At 45.8% G+C, this 15340-nt stretch overlaps 1 protein-coding gene across 3 annotated transcripts in view; it reads left to right on the forward strand.

Annotated features, from left to right (window-relative positions):
- TMEM164 (transmembrane protein 164) overlaps nucleotides 1-15340 on the forward strand; it is a 161647-nt gene that overhangs the window by 112221 nt on the left and 34086 nt on the right. The gene's annotated exons all lie outside the window — the stretch shown is intronic.

Here is a 15340-nt window from a genome sequence, read left to right on the forward strand (position 1 = left end):
ATCTTACTCTGTCTTCCACATCTCTTAATCCTTTTTGTTCCTATCTTCCACTATGCCTTGTCTATGTTGCATTTTGGATAATTTCTTCAGCTCTATATTCCACTTATCTCTTTAGCTGTCTAATCAGTAACTAAACATATCAGTTAAAACTATCAATAGAGTTTTTCATTTCAATTATTTTTCCCTTTTCCAAACCTAAACATAGTCTATAACTATTCTGAGGTCCTTAAAGCTCTGTTTTTACTGGCTCTTGGCTTATTTACTTGTGTGTTTAGGTTTTGTTTTAAATATTACTGTTGTTATTGTTCTTTTATTGTACATTGCTTATTTTCTTTAAAATGTTATTTGTGGGAATTTTTTGAGTCCTGGATTTCTCTAGAGGGCTGGGTTCTGGTTCCAGGATTTTAGTGGAACTAACTAGTTTCTTCCCCTACTACCCCAACTCATCGTTAAGATTTGAGACTGGATTTTCCTTACCATTCTAGGGGTGGGGTAATTTATATTTGCAGTACACCTTTACACTGAAGTGTGGCTTTTTGGGGTCATAGATCTCTTTAAGTACTAACTAGCTTTTGTTATTACCAGAAATGGAAGTCCGGGTCTTGTTTCCCAGCCCTCTTACGTCTGTGTCCTTCCTGTTGGGGGCAGTCAGGAGGATGTTCTAATTCTATTCATTGGTTTGGCCATGTATCTGTTCTCAGTGCTCTCCTGAAATATCTCTATATAAGTTGATAAATACCTACTGTATGTCTGTCTAGTATTGTACTAAGTTCTATGAGGTATCTGGTAGCTATTTAACCTGTCATGTAGCTAACAAAACATTAATATTAGAGGTCGTGAGCCCTTGGGGCACTGATTTAAACCATCTTTTGATTTCTGAGCCCTTCTAAACCCTAGAAATCAGCATTTAGAGTGAGGTGGGTGTAAGTGCATGAAGGCAGGGACCGTTTGTATCTTGTTCATAATAGTTGACACATAAGAGGTGCTTAATATATATTTGTGGATTGATTGATTGAATGAATGAATATGTTGGTGTCTGGGAGGTCATGGAGGTAGATTCCAGTGTTGATTAGTTCCCTTGGCAATATAGTTAGAAGATTCCAGGTCTGGGTTCACATAGTGGGTGTGGAAGAGAGAGGATAATATTTCAGTAGCAGGGGATCAAACCATCATGGATTTGAGTCATTTGTAAATCAAGGGTTTCCTCTGTACTGTAAAGGGCCTCAGCATGTATCAGGGTACTATAATGTAGGTCAGTGGGTAGGAACGTGGACTCTGGAGTCAGATTGCCTGTCTTATATCCAGGCTCTGTAACTAACCTGGGGCCAGTTATTAATCTCTCTGTGTCTTAATTCCTTCATGCAAAGAAAGGGGGTTATAGCATTTATCTTATAGAGTTGTTTTAAGTGTTAGTTAATACAAGTACTTAGGACAGTGCCTAGCCGAGAAGTGCTATGTACGAGCAATTAGTAATGATTATTATTCTCTTTATTGTTGTTTTGAACACTAGTCACATCATTATTCTTGTCAGTACATTTTCCTGGGAACTGCCTGTCATTTCTGTGAGAAAATATTCTAATCTCACACCTACCATTTAGACTTCTGGAGGCTGACCTACTGTAGTATTTCCCCAAGCGTAAGTTAAGCACTCCTCCATCCAGATTAGAATGCTGGGCCCCATCCTAGTAGGTCGAAAGAATTCTTTCTCTAAAAATTAGTGACGAAAATCAAGATTCTGCACATTCTCTGTGTGTTGGATTAGCCAGGAGCTGCTGTGAGCCTTAAGTTCATCACCCTTCAGTGCTCATAGAAAACCTGGGAGCAGGCTTGGAGACTGGGAAGGGATTGAGAATGGGAGAGTTAAACAGAAGAGAAGAAAGGAAGTAGAAAGAGAAGTGAGCAGAGTCTACTCATGTCAGGAGGTTGTCAAATACCAACTTTCGGCCTCTTCTCAAGGGTCATGCCTCAAGGGGTCATGTGACGTTTGCCTCCCCTTGATTTAGGGATTCCTGAACCTGTCTCCAGCTTGTAGCTTGTAGCCTGGTGTTGGAGACAACAGGGCAGGGAGGCCTGCCTTACAAATGGCTGCCTGGCACACTGGTTGCCTTCAAGCAAGGGCCCCCAAGGAGTAGAAGATTAACCAGACTCCATGGTTGGTTGGTTGAGGGAAGTGGGCTGTTTACTGAGTGCCCTTGAGCTGTTTTGACTGGGCTAAGAGCCAAATCTCAGATGTGTTTGTCCCTCCCTTTGCTCTAGTGCTAGTGTGGGGTTGGCCTTATTTCAAGCCATCTGATGCTCAAGTCCTTTGAAGGCGCTAAAATCGAGCCAGATGGCATCACAGACTGCTTGGGCTGATGAGGGACTGGAAGTTTAGTACCTTTCCTCTCGTCCCTTCCACTCTGCATGGCTCACATTTTCTGTGTGGAATCTGTAACCCAAGGCCGAGGAGAACGAGGCCTTGGTCCTGTCAGTGGTGCAAAAGGTCCTCGTGGGTCCCCTTGTCACACACCCTGAGCAGGGAGGCGAGCCCTGGCTCAGTCATTCCGCAGGTGTGGTTTGGCCTCCACACACAAGCTGACTGTCTTTTGACTTGTAGCTGCCCTGGTTCCTCTGTAGGGCTTTTGCGCAATCTCTGTCATTAGCCTTTCCCCTGAGTTCTGTGGAGAGGGCCATACAAATATTTACTTTCCCTCCTTGAGTAAAAAGTCAAATAACGTGTTCAGGGCTGGACTTATATGTCCTGAAGTACCTTCTTGTGTACTCAAAGCTTCTCTCCTTTTTCCACATGAAATTCGAGCTTTGGCTCAGTCTGAAGAAGTAGTAAATCTGGTTTCGGTGACCGTGGAGCCCCCCTGGGGTCTTGGATGGCTAGTGCCCATATGGTGGTAGCTGGGTGTAGGGTCAGGCCTTCAGGCTTCACAGTAGACCCTATTTCTGTTCCATCAGGGGAACAGCCTGGTGTTTTGATATATAATAGACAACAGTGGTTTTAAGGTTATGCATTCTGGAGCCCGGTTGCCTGGGTTCACATCCTGGCTCAGCCTTGAGACCTTGGGCAAGTTAGTGAATGAAACCGCTACCGCTTTTTCTTTTTAAACAGACCTTTGGTACAAAGGTCTGTTTAAATCATAAATCATATTTATAATTCTCGATTCATAACAAGTTTCAACACTGGTCCGTTTATGGCATGCTTTAATTTTATTCATGAGTACATTTATTTATTCATGGAGAGTATTATAAACAACTATGAACTCAACCCAACAACTAGCCACCTTGATAATAACTTACCGACGTGAGCCTATGTGCTTCCCCCACCCTGCTCCCTACGTCCGTGCCCACCACTGTGAACCACTAGCCTCAACTTCGGCTATGATTCCTTTTCTCTTTTTAAAAGTAATATTATCCCTCTTCTCATGTACACAGAAAAATAAATATATATATATTATATACATTATATATAGTAAAATATGTAATATTTTATATATGTAAAACAGTCCTAAATAAGGTATTATATAATTGTAGTTGCTTTTTGATCCTTATAAAAAGGGTATTATGTTGTATGTAGTCTTCTGGGATTTGCCTATTTTAGTCAACATTCTGTTTGTAAGATGCATCCCTATTATTGAGTATAAGCGTAGTTACATTTTCACTGTGGTGTAACATTCCATCGCAGAAACATAGCACAGTGCCTTTCTTCATTCCCTTTGTGATGGGCATTTTGCTGTTGCCGGTATCTTGCTATTACAAGAAACTGGCCTGTCCTCAATTTCCTCATCTTAAAATTGGAGAATAAAAATAGGAGCTACCTCATAAGTATGTGATGAAGATGAAAGGAGTTAATACTTGTGAAGTGCTTAAAACAGTGCCTGGCTCATAGCACACGTTTGGCCAGTGTATTCGTTTCCTCGGGCTGCCATCGCCAATACCACAGACTGAGAAGCTTAAACAACAGAAACATTTCTTTACAGTTTTGGAGGCTACAAGTCTAAGGTCAAGGTTTCAGCAGTGTTACTTTCTTCTGAGGGCCTCCCTCTTTGGTCCTAACCTCCTCTTCTTATAAAGACACCAGTCAGACTGGTGTATATATATATATATATATATATATATATATGTATGTAATAAGGTCCCATATAACCTTATTTTATCTTAATTACATCTGTAAAGGATCTCCAAAGAGTAAAGTTCTGAGGCACTGGGGGTTGGGGCTTCAACATACGGATTCTGGGGAGACACAACTCAGCCCATAACGGTCAGTAAGTATAAGCTATTATGACCGTCATTATCTCCATCATTACAGCTCAGGAAAATGCAACAGACTTGTTATGACATAGCCCCTGGGAGTACTCAAAAGTTAGCTCTTACTACTACTGCTACTACTATTATTATCATCATTATTATTATTTGGTCAGAAGCCCAGAGTTTTCTTCCCTGCCTTTTCAGAAATGACTTTTGATGCCAGCAACAGTACTAAAGAATGGCACTCTGTGGTTTCCCAGGGTGATAGGCAGCAGCTCCTAAGTCTGTTAGAGGTGAGAGGAGAGGAGCTACGAGGTTTCATTGTCACCTTGGTTAAAGGAAACTAACCAAGCAAAGGGAGGCCTTGCGGGCGAGCCAGTGGCTGACTGACCCGAAATTGCCACTCAGTAAAGTTCTGTGGGCTTGCCAGGCCTGGGCTGCTGTACCAGGAAATACACTTACACAAGTAACTGCACCACCAGAGCAAACAACGTCTTTCATGGGCTTAGAATATTTTGTTTGACATTAGGGAGCTGGCTAGCAGCCACAACTCTGCTCTCCTGCTCTCCCTCTGGAAGGCTCTGAGCACCGAGGAGGAAGTAAGGAGTAGCCCTGATAGGATCTGGACTCCAAAAGGAAGGAGCAGCTCCCCCGCGCCAGTTGCCCACCCCTCCCTCTCTCCACATCAGACCTTGAGTGTAAGATGGAATTCCATGTGCCTGGTAGGACTGTGGGCATCTGTCCGTACTGGGGCTTGGGAGTGGGCTCACAAGGGAAGATACGGTGAGAACAAGGGACTTGGGAGGGAGTCTCTAATGTGCTCTGTTGTCGTTTTTCTTATGTCAGGGTTTCCGAAAGCAAGCTCATCGCTCGAGGTCAATGGTGCCAAAGCACGGCAGTAGAGGGCTGCCGCTCGCTCAGGCAAAACAGCGCCGTCTGTCCTGCTGTGGTAGCTTTTATGAAAGCATTATCTAGGTTTACACTTTAAGACTTGTTTTCTTAACATTCCAGAAATGCCAAAGTAGCAACATATGCTTCTATTGATTATACAAGCAATAATGGGCTTTCTTGAAGACATGCCGTGCTTCGTCCTTGAGCGCAAGAGCAGCACAAAGTTCCCACCATTATTTTGATTATACTGAAGTAGCACAAGGACACTTCCTTGCATTCCCACCGTTCTGATTATACTGAGGACATCTCATGGATCAGTGCCCAAAGCACTCAATGCTTCTTCGCAGGCCCCCGGTTTGCCCGGGGGGCTCAAAGCAATCAGGACTGTTTGCAATTCTGGCTTATTCACCAGCCCCCAGTTTGCTGGGGGGGGGCTCATGGGTCACGTCTCCTTTCCATGTCCTCAGTTATTCCACTACAGTGCTCAGATTAAAAACTAGAAAAAATTCACACTAATCATCCTTAATAGCTTAATGCATCCTCCTGGTTAAGGATGCCTGCAATACAGAGATAAGAAGAATATAACATGAAAATTCTCCTCCACCCGCTCCCCAGAGATAATTGCTGCTAAGGTGTACATTCCTCTTGTGACATTTTTTTTTTTGACTTTTAAACTTTCAGCTACATGATTCATAAATTAATGCATTAATTTGTCATAAAAATCCAACTATACACATATATAGAATCCAAGTCTAAGTCTCCCCTTCCCTGTCCTCCCCAGTCCTCTTCCCCCACCCAGTTTGGTAAATATCATTCCAGTGCTTTTCCTGTGCATTAATAGTCATCTAAAAGTACAAAGACTAATTTGGCCTTTTTCTTCTACAAAAAGGATCATGCTGTGTTCGATATAGATTTGTTCTGTTTTACCTACAAATGGTTGTACCTCCTTTTTTGTAAATGGTTGCAGAGTTAATCTTCCAGAGTATTTTTTGATGACTCTCCTGCCAGTGGACATTCAGTTAGCTATTTTGTTATTAGATATTTTTTTGTTATTACAAATAATGTTGCAGTGAACATCTTTATACATACAGCTTTGTTCATACATGCAAGTGTCTCTGTTGGTATAAATTTTTAGAAGTGAAATTAGTGAGTCAAAGTGAACGGGTATTTAACATTTTTTATAAATTTTGACAAATTGTTCTCCAAAATGATTGGACCACCTAAGTGGCTATCGACAGATGAATGGATAAAGGAGATGTGGCACGTATATACAATGGAATGTTACTCAGCCATAAAAAGAAACGAAAGTGAGTTATTTATAGTGAGGTGGATGGACCTAGAGACTGTCATACAGAGTGAAGTAAGTCAGAAAGAGAAAAACAAATACCGTATGCTGACACATATATATGGAATCTTAAAAAAAATCGTGCTGGGCTTCCCTGGTGGCGCAGTGGTTGAGAGTCCACCTGCCGATGCAGGGGACATGGGTTCGTGCCCTGGTCTGGGAAGATCCCACATGCCGCGGAGCGGCTGGGCCCGTGAGCCATGGCTGCTGAGCCTGCGCGTCCGGAGCCTGTGCTCTGCAACGGGAGAGGCCACAACAGTGAGAGGCCCGCGTACCGCAAAAAAAAAAAAAAAAAAAAAAAATCGTGCTGAAGAACCTAGGGGCAGGACAGGAATCAAGACGCAGATGTAGAGAATGGACTTGAGGACACGGGGAGGGGGAAGGGTAAGCTGAGACGAAATGAGAGAGTGGCATGGCCATATATACACTACCAAATGTAAAAGAGATAGCTAGTGGGAAGCAGCCGCATAGCACAGGGAGATCAACTCGGTGCTCTCTGACCACCTAGAGGGGTGGGATAGGGAGGGTGGGAGGGAGACGCAAGAGGGAGGAGATATGGGGATATAGGTATATGTATAACTGATTCACTTTGTTATAAAGCAGAAACTAACACACCATTGTAAAGCAATTATACTCCAATAAAGATGTTAAAAAACACAAAAACACAAGCAAACAAAGAAACCAAAATGATTGCACCTTGTTTTTTCTTCCAGTTAATTATACCTTAAGATTTTGCTGTATTAGTTCATATAGATTTACCTTCTTTAAATTTATTTACATTTTAAAAACTTCCCAACTTCTTATAAAAATTTTCAAACATCCCAAAGAGTTGAAATAAGAGTATAGTGAACAATGACTGTATACCCTCAAGCTAGATTCAGCAATTACTGTTTTTCCCTATTCACTTTCTTTTCTCTCTTTCTCCCTGTAAGTTTGCTGAATCATTTCCCCTCAAATTGCAGACATCTTGACACTTCAGTTCTAAATACTTCAGCCTACAGCTCCTAGGGAAAAGGACATTCTCTTGTATATCCACAATACCATAATCACACTCAAGATAATTATCAACAATTCTCTAACACTGTCTTCTTTATCTAATAGTCTGTTTATATTCAGATTTTCCCAGTTATCCCAGGAATGTGTTTTTTTAAGTTTTTGTGTGTTTTTTTTTTTTTAAATCTGAATCCAGTCAGGTTTCAAGATTGCTTTTGTTCTCTCTCTTCAGGTTTTGTTTATTCACTTTTTAAAATCTAGGAGCAGTTCCCCCACCCTCTCATTCATGACATTGACATTTTGGTGAATCCAGGCCCGTTGTTTTGCAGAATGTTCCACATCCGGGATTTGTCTGTTTGCCGTGGCACCTTGTTGTTTTTCATGGCAGCATGGTATTCTGTTCTGTGAATGTATCGTGGTTGATTTTTAGGTTGTAGGCATTCCTTTTGTGGCTCCTCTCACAGGTGGTATTTAGTCCCAAAGAGTTTGAGGCACCGGTAGCCACAGTAGAAGTCTGTGGTCAGTTAATGAAAATAAAGTGTTCCAAAGCCAAACTTGGTTGGCAGGAGAATTACCGAAGGCTGCATCCTTTCCCCTTGAAGGAAGATTGATTATTGTTCTAGTCTGTTCAGGTTCCTATAACAAAATACCATAAACTGTGTGGCTTATAAACCTCAGAGATCGATTTCTCACACTTCTGGAGGCTGGAAGTCTGATCAGGGTACCAGCAGGGTCAAGTGCAGACCCTTTTCCGGGTCACAGGGCAGGAAGGGCTAGGGAGCTCTCTGAGGCCTCCGTTTTCATCAGAACCTAATCTCCTCCTAAAGGCCCCACCTCCTAATACCATCCCATCAGACATGAATTTGAGGGAGACACAAGCATTCAGACCATAGCAATAATCTGTTTTGATTCTCTGATTTCTTTGGAGAGGCTACAGTCTGGGGCTCAGCTGAGAGCAAGGTCCTCTCTTTGTAACCACCCATCCTCACTGTGCACTTCATCAGCAGCCGAGCACCCTTTGGGTAACACAAGTCCCCAGCTGGCTAGCGGAAACTCCTGGGTTGTGAACTTCCCCCACTCCCAGCACACCCCTCCCCCGTGCAGCTGTTCTCACTTCAGCTCGTCCTTCCCTACTCATTTCCTGGAGCCCAAGGCTACCGCTCCTCTATGTGCTCTGGCTCCCAGCCCTCCTGTCCGCTTCAGGACCTCTCACCATCCAGTGCCTCCTGCCCCTCTTGCTTCTTCAACCTCCCTCTCCCCACTGGCACCTTCCCTCCATCTATAACTATGTTCCAGTATCTCCCAATTCTATCAATACTCTCCTTGAGCTACGACTTCCATCTCTCGCCATCCATTCACTCTTGAAAGAGTACCATGGACAGGGGTCTGCAAAGTGGGCTGCATAAGGTGTTCTATTTGGGTTCATAAAGAGAATATCAGCATTTCTATCCCTTTTAGAATTTCATCCATTTACTTTTCTCTGTTTGTATTTCATATACATGTATATCATTTGCCTTTCAACTCTTCTCATCTTCTCCAGCCTCCTTGAGATCCAGACCCACATTCCCACTGACTTATGGGCATTTCTGCGAGGTTCTCACACTGAGCTCACAAACTCAGCCCGGTCTCAGCTTTCCTTATGCCCCTCGTCCTCCAACCTGCTGCCTTGACTGTCGGCCCCAACTTAGGGAGGAATCCCAACATCCCACCAGCCAGCTAGGCCATCAGCCTGGGGTCATCTTTGACCTGTCCTGTCACTCCTGCTTACCCCCACCCCCCACCCCCGCCATCTGTGTCAGTTACTCAGTCCTGGTGATTCAGCTTCCTTAGGTTATCTCAAACCTGCGCATCCTCTGTTCTCTCGCTGCCTCTGCCTTCAAGCTTGATTTAGACATGTCTATTCCCAGTCCCTGACACACAGCCACCAGCTGGAGCTCTGCACAACTGTACATCGTACAGGACCGTCCCTACTTTTAAAGAAAAATCAGACCAAATCCAGTGCTTGATATACAGGTCCTTCCATGCTCTTTTGCTGCGCTGATGTTATCCCTTTATCTGTTAGCTTTCTCAACCAGACTATGAGCTCTTGTAGGGCAGGGACTGTGTCTTCATCACTGCCGTGTACCCAGAGCCAGACACATGACCTGCCACCTAGGAGTGTCACAATAAATGCTTTTTTTTAATTGGTTGGCCGAGAGTAAGAGTGAGACTGTCATGGGTGAGAAGAGGAGAGCGGTGTTGATACTCCTTTGAGAAATAGAGAAGTCTCCAGGAGAAACTCTCTCTTAGAGATGGGCCAAAAGAATGGATTGAGCTGGGAAGCTAAAGTTATCCTAGTAGTCGTCTGATAAAATAGTGATTTGTGACTTAGGGCTGTGGGCAGGCCCAGGTGCCACCAGCTCTAGCTGGAAGCTCTTGCTAGGGCAGAATAGTGAGGTGAAATGAGGTTCGGCTTTTGACCCAGAGAGACCTGGCATTAGTCTTGATGGCTGGAGTTGAAATCCTGGCTTTACCACTCACTGGCTGCCTTGATGTTGAAAAGGAGGATGATAATAACAGCTAGCATTTATTGAGTACGTATTATATGCCAGCACTGGGCCAGGAACTCTACACGAATTATTTCACCTAATTTCATCACAACTTGATGAGATAGCTTCTATTGTCATTCCCACTTTACAAATGAGCCAACCGAAGCTCAGCAAGATTGTGATTTGCCCAAAGTTGCATAGCAACTAAATGATGGAGCTAGAATTTCAGTCGTAACAGCCTGACTCTAGGCTGGAGGTATTCATTTGGGAGTCATCAGTATATAGATGGTATTTAGAGCCAGGAGCCTGGATAAGATTGTCTGGTGAGTGAGAGTAGATAGAAAAGAAAGCCAAGGACTTGGTTCTGGGCCCCTCCAATACGTAGAGGAATTAGGAACATGGAGGTCATTGGTAACCTCAATCAAAGCTATTTCGGGGGTTGGGGTGTGGTAGGTATGAAAATTTGATTGGAGTGGATGGAAGGATAATTCAGAGGAGAAGAAATGATGGCAGTGAGGAGAGACAAACCATTTGAGGAGTTTCTCTATAAAGGGAAGCAGAGATATGGGGGTGATAGCTGGAGGGTGCAGTGGGATCAAGAATATTTGTCTCTTAGGGAGGGTGGGAGGGAGACGCAAGAGGGAGGAGATATGGGGATATGTGTATATGTATAACTGATTCACTTTGTTATACAGCAGAAACTAACACACCATTGTAAAGCAATTACACTCCAATAAAGATGTTAAAAAAAAAGAACTTTTGTCTCTAGATGAACGACTTCGTAGCTTGTTTTATGATAGGAATGATCCAGTGAAAAGGGGGACAAATTGCTGGTGGTGCGTCCCCGAGTAGACGAGAAAGGATAGGATCTAGTGCAGGAATGGGGACTAGCCTTAGCCAGCAGCATGGGTGGGGACGCTGCAAGGAGGAGGGCGACATGGAGGTGGGAGCTTGTTGATGTTCTCTTCCAGTTGCCCCCTTTTCCCCCAATGAACTAGAAAGTCATGCCACCAGCCGAGGGGGAGGATGGGGGAACGTTTGAGGAACACAGGAGAAGTTATGAAATAGTGATAGGAATCGTTCAGGAGAGAGGAGAGTGAACGGACTTGAATGTAGTTGGATTATAAGGTCGCATTAAGGGCTCAAAGTTTGCAGTCGTGAATTTCAAGGGTTAACAGCATAGCTTCACGTTTTTCTCCAGCCGTGCTTACTTGCATGGTAGAGGCACGGAAAAGGGTTGAAAATGTATGGAAGGGAGTAATGGGCAAGTATAGAAGTGAGGACATGAGGTAGGTGACGGCCAGGAAAACAGTGGAGGATCAGATGTGGGTCCTAGTGAAGGTGGAGGATTATTAGTCGGGATGTGAGGGGCGCGGAGTGATTGGGTAGATAGGAGGTGGTGGTTGGAGAGTGGGGTGCATGACAGAGTTTATGGAAGGGTTGGAGGTGTTGGCAGTGACAGGTATGATCATGGGGATAAAGGGCTGAGGTGAGATGGAGGTGAGACCCTCGAGGGGAATGGAGTTCAAGGCATTAGAAGCCAGTGCGTGCTAAATATTGAAAACACGGGAATTTTGACAAAGGCATGTTGGACGGCAGTGACAGGGAGGGTCCAGAGTTGAGTTCTACAAGGAGAGTAGTGGGTGGGAGAGACTGACGACATAAGGTTCAGATCAGGGCAGCGGTTAGGAAGGAGACAGCGTTGAGGGGCAGACAGGACCCCTCCCGGCCCAGGGGTACAAGGTGACATGGGAGGGAAAGCACCCACCACTTGAGAGGGCTGTAGGGATAGCTGTGTCCTCAGAGGGGCGACCAGGTTTTCATCAAAGTAAGAAGGTCCAGGGACCGCTCAGAGAAGAGTTTGAAGATGGAGGGGATTTTGCAGATGATAGTGGGTTCCAGGGGATAGAGGGGAAGGGTTTCCAGCGTCGGGGAGCAGTGGAAGGCGGTCTCAGATTCGGGCTTGTAGAGAGCCGTATGGAGGTTAGAGTTCAGCTGTTGGGCGGGGACCTGGGAGTCGGGCTTCTTACGGTAACGGAAGTAACCAGGGACATTCGGCACACTGGGATGGGCGGTCTTCACGGCAGAGTGTGGTGGTGCGGCTGTCAGAGGGCGGAGGGTCGGTAGGAAGGAGGTCGGGGATCTCGCCATGGATGGAACCCGTGCACTTCATATTTTGGCCAGTCCGATCCCAGAGACCTGGAGAACTTTACCCGTCTACTCTTTTGGTTCTGAAAAAAGATGTTGACTTGGACGTGAGAAGGAAGTTATGACTTACGTAGCTTCAAATGTTTTTATTGCCTTTGGCTTTCCATTGCAGTGATGTAGGACTTCCTGTCTAAAGCCTCGGGAATCCCCCAGCTGAAAAGGAGCCCAGATATGTACATTAGACTCGAGTTCCAGATGCGCGTTCTGGAGGGCAGAGATGAATTAGCCAAGTGGAACTTCTTCTGGGGGAAGTAAGACACTTCACAGATAGTGTTTATGAAACGGGTATCTTGCAATAATGAAGTGAGATAAGACACATGAAAGTATTTAACGCAGTGCGTGGTACATAAGTACTTTCTAAATATTCTTTGTTATTAAATGTCCACTGGTAGGTTCTTGCGTTCAGCTCCCTTCCCTGCCACTTGCGTGGTTTTCTTATGTTGCCCTCCTTCTCCTTCATCCCTTTCCCTTCCTCTCCCTGGCCTTAGCTGTCAGCGGTGCCCACACCTAGTTGAACACTCTCTGTATCCTTCTGAGGTAGAGAACTCTTGGAATAGGGGGAGAGGCCGCCCTCAGAGGAAAGACGCTGCTGTTGGGGCCGGTCTCCTGGCCACCCCAGCTGAGATCTGTGACCGAGGTGTCTCCAGAGTCCCGGTGGGAGCTGAGAGACCTGTGTTGCAGGCCAAGCTTGGCCACTGTGAGGGCGGGCATCACGTGAACAGGGAGGGACTGGGTCCAGGCCCCAGGTGGAGGACAATTGCTGATGCTGTTGTTGCTAATGTGCTTCGATTACCACTCCCCTTGTTAACAGGGGCTCAGTTCCACTGCGCATCTCCCCTGCGCATCTCCCAGGTGTCAGGATTTTGTGGGAGGGAAGGAGCGGGGCGTAGGGTAGGGGAGTGTACAAGCTAAGAGTATAAACTCGAGAGCCAGACTGCCTGGGTTTGACTCCTGGTTCTGTCACCAGATGAGGCCTGTGCCCTTGGGTAAGTTATCTAACTTCTCTGTGCCTCAATTTCTCATCTCTAAAGTGGAGTTAATGGGAACAGTTACAGGTGAATTAATAGGTGAACTGATAGTTAACAAAGTGCTTAATGGTTCCTGGCATGCAATAAGGATTCTACAAATGTTTGTTTCAGTAAAATTTTTAAAAATGTTTTTACAGCAATCTTATAACAGCATAACTGTTTTAATTTTACTGGTGCCAAAACTGGGATGGAGAGGTTAAGTGACTTGCCCGAGGCCACAGGGATATTAACTGGCGGAGTCGAATCTAGAATAGGAATTTGGCAGACTCGAAAGTCCTTGCTTGGCGGCCGCAGTGCTGAACTGCCTCCCCGGACCTGCCTGGTGGGGAGTTTGCTTTCTAGAAGGGCTGTGAGGGAAGGGAAAGCAAGTGGGCACCGTGAGTCTAGGTGGGTAAATAGCGGCTGGAGTCTGAGACTTCAGCAATGGGGATACTGCTTGGGGACCTGGCTGGGACCCGGGTGAGCCCAGTTCTCTGCTCCCTGCTGTGGGAGCAGCAGGGAGAGGTCTAGTCCCTTAGGCGCCAGAGAGCTGAGCCTTCCCGAGCCCTTTGCCTTCTTGCCTGCTTTCTGTGTGACCGCAGTCTAGTCAGTTAATTTAAGATAGTAGAGTGGTCCCAGACCACGTTACTCTGAGGGTCCCCGTGGGCCTCGCAGGCCTCCAGAGTTACCTCCTGCTGGTGGTTTCCTCCACTGTGAAACCCCATGACCCCTTAAAGCTGCTCCGGCGAGGTCTACAGAGACGCTTGGAACCTCATTTCTCTTTCTGGGATTTTACATTTCTTTCTGTGAGCATAAAATAATAGTCGATTATCATCTGGGTCCTTGGGAAAATTTCCTTCTGAATCGGTTTTTATTTTCAAGAGCCAGACCGATGACTCTGTCCAGGGTCTGCAGTCATCTCAGCTCCCATTCTAGGAGCTCTGCCATCTTTTGGTTTGGGCCCTTGGGTTCCTGGGTGTCGGGAGCCCAGAACTGGGTCCTCTCATGAGCTCACATGTTTGGTTCTGCGCTCGCCCTGTTGGGCACAGTGAGGCAGCTGACCCTTGCTCTGGGTGTCCTTGTTTCTCTGGGCTTCCCCTTGGCGGTCGGGGTGGGGGGGAGGTGTGTGGGTGTGCGTGTGTGTATCTGTGTGTGTGTGTGTGTCTGTGTAGGGCTGTGTAAGCCCCGGAGGCCAGGCCTCTTGCCAGCAGCTGCAGTTCTTTTCCCAAAATTGAGCTAGCCGCTCAGCTGTTTCCACTCTCCCCCCACTGCCAAGCGCTGCAGCACGGTCCCCGTGCCAGGTTGAAAGAGCACTCTGCTTTGGTAATTTAGAGCTTCCATTTTGAGAGAGATGGGAAACAGGAGTGAATGAGTGGGCACGTTGGATGGAAGGAGGGTGGGGACATTCTTTTTGGCAAGCTACGCCCGAACTGGCCCAGCTGCTTGGTCTTCACCCAAAATTAGGGCTAACCCTGGACTGACCCCAAGTATCCCGTGGAGAAACTCTTTATTCTTGGATCTAGACCTAACCAGACCTGGCAATCAATATTTTTTAATCTGCAAAATGGGAATAATAAATCCTACCCCATATGTTCTTCATGTCAAATGAGAAATAAGCTTTTAAGTAGTCCATCAGCTACTCACCAGGAGCAGGAAGTGACGCAAGCCTGTGTTTCTTCAAGTATATTTCTGCAGAACACTAAGTGCTATTTTTTTTTTTTTACAAAGGCACTGGCTAAATAAGTTTTGGGCCACACCGGATAAACAGTGTTAAGCAGCCGCCTCTTTTTTTTTTTTTTTTTTTTTTTTGGCGGTACGCGGGCCTCTCACTGCTGTGGCCTCTCCTCTTGTGGAGCACAGGCTCCGGACGCGCAGGCTCAGCGGCCATGGCTCACGGGCCCAGCCGCTCCGCGGCACGTGGGATCTTCATGGACCGGGACACGAGCCCGTGTCCCCTGCATCGGCAGGCGGACTCTCAACCCCTGCGCCACCAGGGAAGCCCAAGCAGCCTTCTTCTTTGCACAGACCCCACAGGTCCTTAATCTACCACTAATATACATGGTGAATCTCCAAGGGGATAGATTGTAGGTAACATTTCTTAAATTTTTCGCCAAACTTTCTCAGTGGAGCAG

Source organism: Grampus griseus, assembly GCF_964374135.1.
Source record: "Grampus griseus genome assembly, chromosome: X".
In the NCBI taxonomy this organism is placed as follows: domain Eukaryota; kingdom Metazoa; phylum Chordata; class Mammalia; order Artiodactyla; family Delphinidae; genus Grampus; species Grampus griseus.